This window comes from Pseudopipra pipra, chromosome 5, assembly GCF_036250125.1.
Source record: "Pseudopipra pipra isolate bDixPip1 chromosome 5, bDixPip1.hap1, whole genome shotgun sequence".
Taxonomy (NCBI): domain Eukaryota; kingdom Metazoa; phylum Chordata; class Aves; order Passeriformes; family Pipridae; genus Pseudopipra; species Pseudopipra pipra.
Window position 1 is genome coordinate 18,488,574 of NC_087553.1, and position 13,449 is coordinate 18,502,022.

Below are 13,449 nucleotides of genomic sequence, written 5' to 3' on the forward strand. Positions count from 1 at the left end.
CCACAATATAGGAAATATATTAAACTGTTAGAGAGTGTCCAAAGGAGGGCCATGAAGACAGTGAAGAGTCTAGAGGGGAAGCCATATGAGGAGTGACTGAGGTCACTTGGTCTGTTCAGCCTGGAGGAGACGAGGGGACACTCACTGCGGTTACAGCTTCCTTGTGAGGGGAAGAGGAGGGGCAGACACTGATCTCTGTGGTGATTAGTGACAGGATCCAAGGGAATGGCCTGAAGTTGTGTCAGGGGAGGTTTAAGTTGGATATTTGAAAAAGGTTCTTCCCTCAGAGAGTGGTTGAGCACTGGAACAGGCTCCACAGGGAAGTGGTCACAGTACCAAGCCTGAGAGAGTTCAAAAAGTGTTTGGATGGTACTCTCGGGCACATGGTGTGACTCTTGGGCATGGTCCTGTGCAGGACTAAGGGTTGGCCTCAGTGATCCTTGTAGGTCCCTTCTAACTCAGCATATTCTGTGATTTTGTGACTGTTTTATAAGATATTAGGTTTTGGTTTCTACAAAATTTAAATATATCAAGCATGTTGGTTTTTCTTGTCGCTCTGAATTTTTCAAATTGGCACCATGTAATTTCTCTTTGCTTTGGATAAGGTTGTTACAGTGATGCTATTATCTCTGCCCTCCTGAGCCTCCATAGCTTTGCAGAGATAACAGATCAAATGCTCATGTCCCACGATTTTTCCTGGGACCACAGAACCAGTGATTCTTCAGACACTATAAACTCTCCTAATTGTAAAATTCTCAACCTGAAAAAAGACAATCATTCATGTGCTATGTGAATTCAAAATTCATTTGTACAGTATTCACTGCATTCTGTGTTCTTTTAAAGAGAAAATAACCCTAAGAAGCATACAGACAAAATTTAAAGAGAAGAAACCAACCCTTCCCTGCTGACAAGCTAATTTATAGCATTTTAAAAATTACAGAATGGAGTAAAATTATTTTATTGCTTTCTTTCATCATTATGCCACAGTACTAATTATGTTCTTGATATTCTAAAGTCTATAATGGTATTTCCTGTTGCTGAGTTTCTATTTCTTTATTAAATTAATTTTTCGAACAGTGGTTTATGATTCTAGTAAGAACCTGGTAGCAGATTATCATCTTACAATGACACCAGTGGGTAGGTTTTTATCTACTGTGAAGATAGAAATGATGAAACAATGATTGCATAAAATAGAAACAGTAGAAAAATTATTAATATTTTCCAGGATGATCAGCATATGCTGCCACAGAGTGAATATGAAATCATCACATTTTAATATGGAAAACCGATGAAGTCTAGAGCATAAATAATACAAGTTATGCAAACGTATCTCTGCATGCATATAAGAGACTGGTGTATGGAAGGCACTACATTCTGAAGGATACTTGCTTTGCTGCAATCACTGCTTTGCATAGACTTCAGTAAGAGTGACCTTTTATTTCAGACACTATTCCCAGATGGCTTCAGAAAGATCTAAGGAATTTCAACCGAGGAACGAGCACTTCTCTGATAAAGGTAGACCCACTGCCACAGCTTTGATAAGCTCAGGGCTTAACATGGAACAAAGGGTCATTGCTGTCTGGTCTGGGAAGCGTTAGCAAACTGCATGCAAACATAGGCAAACTTAAAAATAACAACCAGTTTCAAGGTGCTTCCCGATCACTGCTAGAAAGAGATGCATGAAATATGACTCTGTTCTTGTTAAGTGTATAATAAAGTTATTGAGACAGAGAATACACAATCGAAGGATTAACCTCCAAGGAGAAAGTTCCTCATGGGAATCGAGCTTGTGCTACTAAAGGGACTGTCTTATGGCAATTTAGTCCACGGGCCAATTGCAATAATACTTCAAAAAATGTTTTAATGCAGTCCTTAAAGTAATGCTGTACCTTTTCCCATGGCTTCTAGGAGGCTTTTGGCAGCTGGGGATTTCTGCACAGAAGCCATCCCTGAGACCCCCCTATGACTGGAGCTGCAAAAGGTGATGGCAAAAGGCTTGGCACTGCACTGGCTGTAATGCTTCTGGGGACGTGCTGGAGAGAAGTCCTTGGCCAGGGAGGAGTGGTGAGTTAGTGCAACTCCTTTCCTCTATTTCAGCAAAGCTAGGGACCAGGGCCAAACAAATGCTGAGCCCATAGGAAATTCCAGTGTTAAGACTATTACAGAACACATTAACGCTTGAATGAGGTCTCCAAAGATAGGATGCCTGTCCTTAGTACAGTTGCCTGGCAAAATTTAGTGGTGTGGGTTCCAACCATACTTCCAGCAATTGCCATAGGCTTGTTTGGAGACACTGTCAGACGTGACTGGAATCTTTATGCTCTTCTCCATATTTTTCTCTCCATTCACTGATTACAGGTCCAATTCCGATAAAATCATTGGAAATCACACCCAAATATTTGGCAATGGAAACTTAGCCTGTTCATTTGAAGCCAATGTAGCATTTTTCCAACATCTTTCAATTAACTATAATCAGGAAGTTGTTTATGTTTTTAATAAGTTGATGGTAGACAGTTTTATTTTTAAGAAAAAAAACCATTTTTTTCTTTTTTTTTCCTCACTAAGGTAAAGATTTTAGGTATTGACTGAAACAATGCATAAGTGAGGCAGATCATGGCAAGATTTCGTTTGAAGAGCTTTGTCACTGTCTTTCCTGTCCTAATCACTACCCTATTTAAACATTCAACCTCGTCTGCATGAAACCACTAAGTTAGACAAATTATTGCAGTGATTTTGTCATACAAGCAAGTGCTTTAGGCAAATTTAGATCATCAGAATAATTTCTCATTTTTCCCATATTTATAAAGTTATTTTGTATCTCACTTTGTCTTGTTGAGAATTATTTTAAGAGGGGCTTTGTAATAGAAAAGGAGATTTGTCATCAAACCAGTCATTTCTCTGGCACACTACACTGCGAGTAATGTAATTGCTTAAATAAAAATGGTGCAGCTTTAACATCTAATCACTCATTTCCTTGCCTTTCATTCTAATAATGTAAGACATAATGAACTCGTGGTAGATATAGTAATACCCCATAAGTATTTCTATAGGATTTATGTTGTCATTTAATATTATTTCAAAGGACAAAACATAATTCTTGCCATTTTGCTCCGCTACTCATTTTGTGATTTTTATGTTCTCCCACTATCACTGAAAAGAAATGATCAAATTAACCATTTTAACAAGCATTTGCTAGTTGTGCCTACGTACAATTCATTTCAATGACTAGTGAAATCAATCAAATAATGGGGCTTAGTCTCCTTTCCCTGAATAATGACTTCAAGGAAGATCCACCTCCCTCTCAGAGAAAGAATGGATAGCTGGGAATGCTCAGGGGAATAAAAGGGTTTAAAGCACCACACATAAAAGGCTGAGTAGAGGAGTCTTTGAAAATAAATGCAGGCTTCAACAAAGGATGAGAAAGAAAAGGGTACAGAGGGAGCGGCTTGGTGTAGATATGGACGGCGCATACAGAAGAGGTTACTGAGGCAGTGCATAATACCCCAGTCGAAGGGCAAATGGGCTGTAGGTGAGGGGTTGTGGGCTGAGGAAAATGCATTTTGATGAGGAGCACAGGATGTGCAGAGACTGGCTATGGCTAACAGGGTAACAAAGAGACCTGAAAAGGAAGCCAGTCTGGAAAATTAAATGAATTATCTCAAAATGAAGTGTTTGTATTTCCACTAGTATGCAGTGACCTATTCTTCACAATCAAAAAATTATGGTGAGAAAAAGAGAGATGGGGCCCATATTAATATTTTTTAAATGACAGAAATTATAACAATTCTTTTCTGTTTTTCCCATATCTCATCTTTAGACTTAACTGAAAATAAAAGGCATCTGATTTCTCATCAATCCAGAGCGGTGAAAAAAAAAATCATAATATTGCCTCACAGTTAAACACCTTCTGTCTGGATTCTTTGCATTTGTAGTGAAGTCACACTGGAAGATTCTCTCGGAGGAGGGCTGAAGGAGGCTGTAGCATTTCTAGTGAGTGTTTACATCCACTTCTCCAGACAACAAGCAAACACAGAAATGATCAAAGGAGTTGGTAGGTAACCTGCTGGCTGCTGTCTCCTTGGGTTAGCATCCTTTGAGTTCAAAAGATTGAAAACTGCCTACAATTATTTTAAGCCATTTTCTCAGTTTTTGTTATCAGAAAGCTGTTGATACGTTAAGCATGTAATTAAAAAGGAATTGAGCAAGACTTCAGTGAAGTAGCAGATTTGAGCTGTTGTAGCTGAAAGACAGATTTGATGTAACATGGTGTCATGGTTTAATCCTGGCTAGCAAGGAAATACCATGCAGCTCCTCGCTCACTACCCCACCAGCAGGACTGGGGAGAGAATCAGGACAAAAGCTTGAAAACCTGTGGGCTGAGATAAAGACAGTCTAATAGGGAAAGCAAAAGCTGCACACATAATCAAAGCAAAGCAAGGAATAAATTCCCTGCTTTCCATGGGCAGGCAGGTGTTCAGCCAACTCCAGGAGAGCAGGGCCCCACTGTGTGTTAACTGTACTTGGGAAGACAAACTCCACCACTCCAAACATTCCCCCGCTTCCTCCTTCTTCCCCCCACTCTATATACTGAGCATGATGCCATTTGGTATGGAATATCTCTTTGGTCAGCTTGGGTCACCTGTCCCAGCTGTGTCTCCTCCCAGCTTCCTTGCCAGCGTGGCAGTGAGAAAAACAGAAAAGACCTTGAGTCTGTGTAAGTGCTGCTCACCAATAACAAAAACATCTCTATCTTATCAACTCTGTGTTCAGCACAAATCCAAAGCACAGCCCCATACTAGCCATTGTGAAAAAAATTAACTTTACCCCAGACAAAACCAGCACACATAGTTAACATTTTTCATTTTGTTAGAGCTAACAGCTTTATGAAGATATGCTAAAAGATCCTCACTGCCTGACAAAATTCCGATAATGTATGTTCAGCCACCTGCAATTACTGAAGCAGCAGTTGAGTCACAAGACTTACTCATGGATATTTAGCTTTACTCTACACCTGAGATTACCCAATGGACTAGAGCAGCCAAGGGGCTGACCCAGTACTGTATTGGCAATGTTTTAAGCTCTGTTTTTCTAGGAGTGTTTGCAGTGCTCTGGGAAGATCTTGTTTAGCAGTTTGATGTCACTGAAGAGCTTAAAAATGCAACTGTCCCTCCATAATACTTTGTTGAGACTCAAATTCTGCAGTGTTTTTTGAATATGGAATACAAAATTTAAAATAAGTGTTAATATTGGGACTATGTTGACTGTGACAGATAGACTGCATAACCAGTGGTGGGTGCAAGACTTTTGGATGATGAAGGGCATCATCAAGGCCCTCTTCTGTGAGTTGGTGCCGTACCTCCACCATCCTCACGTGAGATTTCAGAGCCCATAGCTGTGTCCAAATAAATGACTGCCATGTTTTAGAGTCTTGCAACCTCCAACCATTACTCCTTGATCACTAATTCCTTTGAGGTGATCAGGTACACCATGGGCAAAGAGGTTATGGAGATTTTGTCTTCAACAGTGCTGTGGGTGACATCTAAGAAGGTCTCCAAGTCTTCCTAAATTGACAAGAATCATATTCTCCTTCTGCTTCCAGCCTACTGCAGATACAACTATATACGTTGTAAGGCTTTGCTCAACCTCTGAGATTACCACCGTGTTACCTTGCCCCTTGAGAAACTCCTCTTTCTCTCATGGTACAGGTCTGTGGGAAACATCATATCTTCGGGGTGCAGACTGCAACTACCTGAGTTTTTTGGCAGGGGTAAGAGGGAGCTTCCAGAGGAGACAGAAGTGTGGGGGAAAAGTAACACAAAAAGGACGGGTTCAGCAACAGAAGGCAGGTCTGAAATCTGGATGAATGAGGATAAAGCAGCAGGATAGTCACTGCTAAATCAGTTGAAGATGGGCAGCTGGCAGCAAATAGAAAGATAAATGCTGACCATGCAACCTCCTTCAGGGTTTGAGGCCACTCTTCAGGGAATGCATGTACCTTAGTTATGTGCTGGAGGTCCTTGTGATGCAAAGTCCACACAAGGATTCAGGACTAATTACTCCACTGAGTGTTGTAATGCTGTGGAGCAAAGCTCCTGATCTGGTTTCATTCAACAGGAATCTGCTTTGTGCCCACCAACACCACTCTGAGTAACCAGCTAACATATGACAAATGGGGACAGTCTGAGTATTTGCTTCAAAACTACTCTATTGCTATGAACCAAATTACTAAGATAGAATGGCTGTGACTTAAAAGTACCTGAATATGTCTGTTCATGGCCATGATCAAGAATTACTACTATTATTTTTTCCTTAAGAGTTCTACTTAAAGTTGTATGATTAAAAAGAAATAATATGATTACTGCTTACTGTTTCTGGCTTTCTGCAAAATGTTGAAAAAATGAAAAAGAACATTTTGTAAACAAAACAGCTTTGCAATAACACAGAGAACTGCATTCATACTTTGCTTTTCTGCCACGTTGTAAATATTTCAAACCCAAATAAGTTTGTGTAGTAGCTGACAAATGTATTGTTTTTGCAAGTATAAATCTTTGAACAATGTTATCTGCATTTTTTAAAAAAAGATGAAGTAAATTAAGAGATCTGCAGTCCTCAGAAAGAGAGGAAATAGTAACCATCTTTGAAACTTGATTTCTATATTTGCACCACAGTAGTGAATTATTTGCATATTCATTAACTAAAGGTTAACTTTTGTTGATTTCCTAAACCCTAAAGAATAGAGTCTGAACCTTCAATTTTGCAGGTGTCTGAAGCTCTGCAGAACTGACATTGATAAGCTCTATCATCTTGAAAACAAGCTCTCTTGTAGCTTTCATGTAAGTAATTTTCTTTCATGTTCTAGTTTTGCTAAGTTTAGCTGTGGTTGAGTATTTCAAACCATGACCACGTGGGTAGTTATGGCTAGAAAAATACTTCTCCACCCTTGCTCTCCACCTGTGTCCTGTGCACCAGCTGTGATCCGGAAGCTATGGGGCTGGTTTAGATGAGGGAGAGGGGTTTTCAGCAGCCTTGGAGATCCACACATGTGCCTCTCTAGCTCCCAAACTGGCCTGGATCCCAGCATCCCTCAGCATACACAGTTCGTTTTGTTTCTGTTGGGTCCCTACCCATGTAGCTGTGCCTTTTCTTAATTAAACTTCATCTTCATGAAGGCTTCAGACATCTTCTACAGTAGGTCATCTCCTTTTGCTTATCATGCATGCTACTATTACTCAGGCAGTAGAAATAAGCAGGGCAGACTTGGTTTAGTTTAATATGTAATGCAGCTTTCAGGAACCCCCAGAATATAGCAATGTCATCCTCTGTTGATAATAATCATGAAGTCAGTCTTTAAATGCAGGATTTGGATTGCCTGTTGATGATTGCACCTGTTTGTTATCTCATTCGTGGAAAGTAGAGATCAGAAAGATGCATTAACATCTTTTGCTCCCTCAGTGCAGAACCATTCTCTCTATTTGATTTTTTTCCTTAGCCTAGCTTATCAAAAAGTTCATAAAATGGCACCACCATTCATGTTAATGAATATTTTTCGATGCAATATTTCACGACATTTTTATGGGTGAATCTACAACTGAACACACTTTTTTTCCTAGTGAAGATAGATTATAAAGTTGTATCTGGCAAAAGGGGTTTTCCTATAACTTTTTCCTTTTATGGATGATGGTTCTTTGCACCTTTTTCTGAGAGCTCAGAGTTGAACAAGGCAAACCAGTAAACATAACTAGAGATCTGGACTGCAGAGCAATGTCCTCACAATAAGAAACTGATAGGGGCTGTGGCAGGAGGATGAGAGATGTTTTGGGTAACTTTTGAACCTCAGCTATGTTTATCATACAAGCTGTCACCAATGGGGCTGTACTGTGGCTAGTGGGCCCTGAGCTGGGCTAGTGGAGAACTTTAGTGTTAATCCACCCAAACAGCAAAACTTCAGAAAGTGTGTCTGTATCACGCCACTATTTTACTGAACTAAAGTCTTGGTCCTTCTGCTTCTCTCAGCAGAGAGAATCTTTCCTTTATGTGGAAAATGGGAGCCAAGAACAATTCTTGTACCTAGGAAAGGGCTGGAGACAGAGGCTTATTGAATTGCAGTGTGAGATGAGGAATGGCAAAAAGAAGATCCTGATTGGTACAGTTTGTCACTTCTCTTCCTCTATAAGTCAATGCCTTTCTCTGTTCATGCTTCAGTGATTCTCTCTCCCATTAGGCTCAAATTCTGCATCTCAGCAGCCAGGAGGTATGGGCAATAAATCCTGAATGCAGACAAGGGGTACTTAAGATCAGGAATCTCAGCCCGCAGGATGAACCAAGAAGCTGGAGACAGCTGAAGTTTGCCAAGATTCAGAGGAGCACAACAGCATGCCAGACCCTTGCTGGATTTGAGTCTATCAGCCTGGTAATTGTCCAGTAAGGGGGCCCAAACTGCAGTGCTGTTTTTTTGGTACAGTATCAGGATTAAAGTGGTTTTACTACACAACTCATCTCAAAACCTGGCCAGTTTTCCCAGCTAATGTAGGGCAAGGCCTTGAAGACAAATAACATTGTATTCATATAGTGCATTTCTTTTTACCAGCAAACATGAAAAAAAGCACATTGATTCCAGATTACAATGTCAGAGATACATGAAGAACATCTGTCACTATGACAGAATCATAAATCATTGTGCTGAAATCCTGACATGCCTTTTTTCATTGGCAAAGTAATTTTTTAAAGTGGGATATAATTAAGTTGCTTAGCGCCACACATTATCTATTTTAAACCTGTTATTTTTCTCATGTGAAAAATGTCAGATGAAGCACACCAGTTTTGTTTTGTTTTGTTTTTAAATGAAGCTAGTAAAAAAAAAAAAGAGTCCTATATATTGCAGCAATTCAGGGTGCTGATAAGAATTGTCCCATGTGAAGACATTTTAAGGAAAATAAACCTGTGAGTAAATGAAACGGTGCTGTAGGTGTACCAGCAAACCATCCTGATGTGAAAGACAGATTAGTAAGAGACCAGTATAGCTGGATCAGGAATTCTCCAGTGACTTGAATATTGAAAAGGAAATTCTGCAAAGAATGAAAGCAAGGGCACAGAAGTGAGATGAGTAATAAAGCAGTGGCACAAACATCTAGGGATAAAACTAGAAAGAATCAGTCACAAAATTAGTTACAACTTTCCTGGAGTAAAAAACGGAAGAGGTTCTATAAATACCAAGAAATTAGAGGAAGAGAAGTGTAGAGGGACAAATAATAGACACACTAAGCAGAGTGAAATATTTTATTATTTATTTTGCTACGTTCTTTACATGCACATAAACATTAATGACAGGTACTTAACAATACCATTTTTTAACAGGGAAAAGACATATGCTAGAATAGGGGGAAAAAAAACAAGTAAAAGAATGTTTGACTAAGTTATACATACGTGAGTTTCTAGGGCTTGCTGAAATTCACTTAATACCTACTGGGCTCTTGACTTATCTCTGAGAGGTCCTGCAAGAGTGGTTAAGTCACTAGGGCCTACAGCAACTACGTAGCCTAAGATGGAAATACAGTCAGCATCATACTTCCAATTTTTGGTAATGATCAGACATCTGATACTACAAAATACATTTTGAAAATTATTTTAAACCAAACACCTGGTTGGTTTAAAGGCTTTCTCTTCTTTAATTCTTGCCATCATGGAACATGGTTTTAAAAAAGGAAAGGAAAAGAAAAATTTGGTAAGGTTTCTTAAATGTGACATTAACAGCAGGCTCTGATTTTGACACTATTAAGAAGTGGCTGGCTGCAGCCCTGGTTTGCAGGATTATAACCATTTCTGCTTTTAAAAATGGGAAATGAAGAAACCTAGGGAATTACAGAACTCAGCCTAAGTTCAATACTGAGAAAGATAATGAGACAAATTCTTGAGAAGTAAATTGATACATGCCATGAGAATAAGGTGATAAGAAGCATCCAACATGAATTTGTCAAACTAATCTAATTTCCTTCTTGAATAAGGCAACTGGTCCAATAGATAAGGAAAAGCAGTAGAAATGACCGTATGTTGACCCAAGAAAGGCTTTTGACACTGTCCTGTATGCACATAAATGAACTGAGGAAAGCTGTTCTATTTAAAATCATATTCTAATTCATCATCATAATCATCATGGCTAGGCTTCACGAACGAAGATTTGGGAAGGCTCTATCCACACTTGTTACAGGCATGCTGGTGGCTTATCCGGCCAATACAAGACAGACATATCCAATTGCAAAAGGCACAGCAGAAAGACTCCTTAGATGGTGTATTCTGCAATACACGGTTCTTTCTGCATTGCCTTTTTTCTTCGAGGGTGATCCTGCGTGTGTTCTCAAAGGAGACAGCTGCGTTATAGATGGTGTGTCTCCAGACCTCCCGATTTGAGGCCAGAGTAGACCAGTTATGTTGATCAATATGGCCAAGGCTGAGATGTTGTTTCAGGGAGTCCTTGTATCTTTTCTTCGGGGCTCCTCTCATACGGCAGCCAGTGGCAAGTTCACCATAAAGCAAGATCGTAGGGAGGAGATGGTCCTTCATCCTTGAGACGTGCCCTGCCCAGCGCAGCTGTGTTCTCATCAACATGGCCTCTATACTTGTGACTGCTGCTTGCTCTAGAACAGATGTATTGGTCACATAGTCTGACCAGTGGATGTTTAAGATTGTACAGAGGCAGCGTTGATGGAAGCGTTCTAGGAGACGCAGGTGGTGGCGGTAGATGACCCGTGATTCGGAATCATACAGGAGAGTAGACAACACTATGGCTCTGTAAACACTGATCTTGGTACTTTTCTTCAAGTGTTTATTACACCATACTCTTTTGTGGAGTTTTCCAAAAGCACTACATTCTAATTCAATCCACTGTTAAAAGTAAACCTAATACCTGGTTGTGGGTAGCTGCGCTAGGGGGACGTTGAAGGTGTCTTGCACAGCTCCTAAGGATAGGCTTCTGTTCAATGTTTCAATAGAAGCTTAGATGACAAAATTAGAAGTAATTATATACTTAAGCCTGGTAGGTGGCACCGTGTAAGGATTTGCAAAATGTGCTCAAGGACAGAATTACTATTCAAAAATATCTTAAGAGGTTCTGAAGTCCAACATTAAATACTCGAATAAAGACAATCACACAGGACTACATTTGGGAGGATGAAATCAGAAGCATAACCACAGAATGACACAGCAGATAAAGATCTAATGATTAATGAGGGCCATGAATGAGTCAACAGTGTGACACTGTTGCGGAAAAGAGATAAATGTAATCCTAGATTCTCTTGAATTGTCTGCTTGAAACTATATGAACAGTATATGTAAGACGAGATAATTAGCATGCTCTTCTTGGCACTGGTAAGGCCTCAGCTAAAATAGTGTTTTACTCTGAGGCACCATAATTTAAGAAATATGTAGATCAGCTGGAAGCAATCCAGAGATCAACTAGGATGAAATTTGGAAAATTGGATCCATAAAGCAAGGTTGAGATTTTTAGTTTTGTTTTAATCTAAAAAAAAAAAATAAGGTTATATGGGGTTCAACAGACTTTGAGTACATAAAAGGCTAATATAAAGAGAGTAGTTCTATGTTTTTTCATGCCCACTAATGATATAGGCAGAATGTGAAGGAAACCTTTTTTTAGGTCTACTAGAATAGGTATTACAGTAACATGTTCTAACTAGAAGAAAAGATTATTGCTGAATATATTACCCAAAAAGGTTGTATAATCTCTGTCATTATTGTTTTTAGATACATATCAGAGGGACTGCCATCCACAATTATCAAGACAGCTATGTACTTTCTTCAAGGTTAGGAGATGGACCAGACGAATATATTAGGTGGCTGAAATCCCTGAAGCTGTGACAAAGTGTACAGGTTATTACAAGGTAATCCATAACAGATCCTCACTAAGAAAGCATTTGAAAATACCATGTGTGGTTCTGGGCACATTAATTTGCTGTTATGGAATATTGCACAAGTTGTTCTCTGGTCTTTTTAAAAACAAAACAAAAAAAGCCCAAAACAAAACACCTTTGTTTCCTTTGATTTTTGTTTTGTGGGATTTTTGCTTTGTTTTTATTTTACCTCAGGAAAGTTAGGTACAGCTTTGATTAAAAATATTGAGGAATAGCAGACTACATAACCCCTTGAGATTTCACCCAAGTCTACATTTCTATGATTCATATACAATCTGCAGTATTTTTTTCTGACCCGTTGAAGAGCTTTGCAAGCAGAAGTTAATTATTAAACTAGTTCTTTTCCCAGGGCAGTAATGACCTAATCATTTATGGTAGTGCTCAAATGAGGAATTAAACAAACATATCCAGAACAAACACAGATCAAATAATCTTTGCCAATGGAAAAGTACAAAATCTTGTTTTCAGGCCGGTGAGTGTGCAAAACCTCAGCAAAACGAACAAGTCAGGATTTTTCAATCTGTGAGAAATTCTGTATTTTAATAATTATTTTAATTCAAAGTTTTAGAATGTTTTTCTAATTTGGAAAATTTTAAAAATGGGAATGAGAAAAAATGAGATTATTTTGGAAAAGCTGGAAAGTTTTGAGGACTTGAATTACAACTGAACATTTCAACATTCAAACCCCAAAATATTGCAGTCATGTTGTACCTTATATATATATATCTTAAGTAGGGGAGCACAGAACTCTATTATATGCTAGAAATTGCTAACAAAAATTACTATGCAAATAAAGCAGCATTCTGCAAAATTATATTTTTTGTTAGCTCAAAATAAATCTCTTTAAAATCATACTCCCAAGGGAAAACTGAGCAAAACTATTTATTTTTCCATTTTATTTTTTTTTATTATTTAAAACTAAGTTTTTCAGAAAATAAGCTCTTTGTTAGAAATTCAAATCCATATAAAACTTTTGACAAATTTTGACAAATTTTTATATTAAGTCACTACTCAATATAAAAATAGCTGGCTCAAAATATTTTCTAGAGAAATCTGTGCTCATCACAGTCGACTGTGGTGTTGACCGAAATATGACTGTAAACACTGGAAGTTTTGCATTCACCATTGTTATTTTAGTCTAGTAAAAGATGATCATAAGACTCAAAGATAGGGTCATGATAAGATTATGACTTTCCAGAAGTGCAGAAATATTTAGGTTTGATTTTAATTGATAAGCCATACTTCAGTGAATATCCACTGGTCCTTTTGTTCTTTTAAAAATATGCATGATATTTAGACACCAGAATAATGATTTCATACTGCACGAGAACTTTCTCTCTTATAAGCAAACACTGGAGATTGCGAATTTTGCTGTGCAAATGGGTAAATATTGATCTAATGAATCTGGCTAGCTTCAGGTATACCATTACACACCTCAACCCTTGGATGAACAGCAGTAAAACACCTGCAGAATTTCAAAGATGCCAGGACAAATCTATCAGGTGTCAAGGACAGCCTTAACACCAAA

General features: G+C 38.6%; 2 long non-coding RNA genes across 2 annotated transcripts in view; both read left to right on the forward strand.

The window, feature by feature from the left end:
- Positions 1–1,434: 1,434 nt before the first annotated feature.
- On the forward strand, positions 1,435–5,841 carry LOC135415271 (uncharacterized). The gene is made up of 3 exons (XR_010431039.1): positions 1,435–1,515; positions 1,909–2,064; positions 3,933–5,841. It is a non-coding gene; the product is annotated as an uncharacterized LOC135415271 (long non-coding RNA).
- A 791-nt stretch (positions 5,842–6,632) lies between these two features.
- LOC135414237 (uncharacterized) overlaps positions 6,633–13,449 on the forward strand; it is a 31,006-nt gene continuing 24,189 nt past the window's right edge. The window contains exons 1-4 of the long non-coding RNA XR_010430635.1: positions 6,633–6,833; positions 8,014–8,143; positions 8,222–8,410; positions 11,755–11,891. This is a non-coding gene — a long non-coding RNA (uncharacterized LOC135414237). The remainder of the gene's footprint in view (positions 6,834–8,013; positions 8,144–8,221; positions 8,411–11,754; positions 11,892–13,449) is intronic.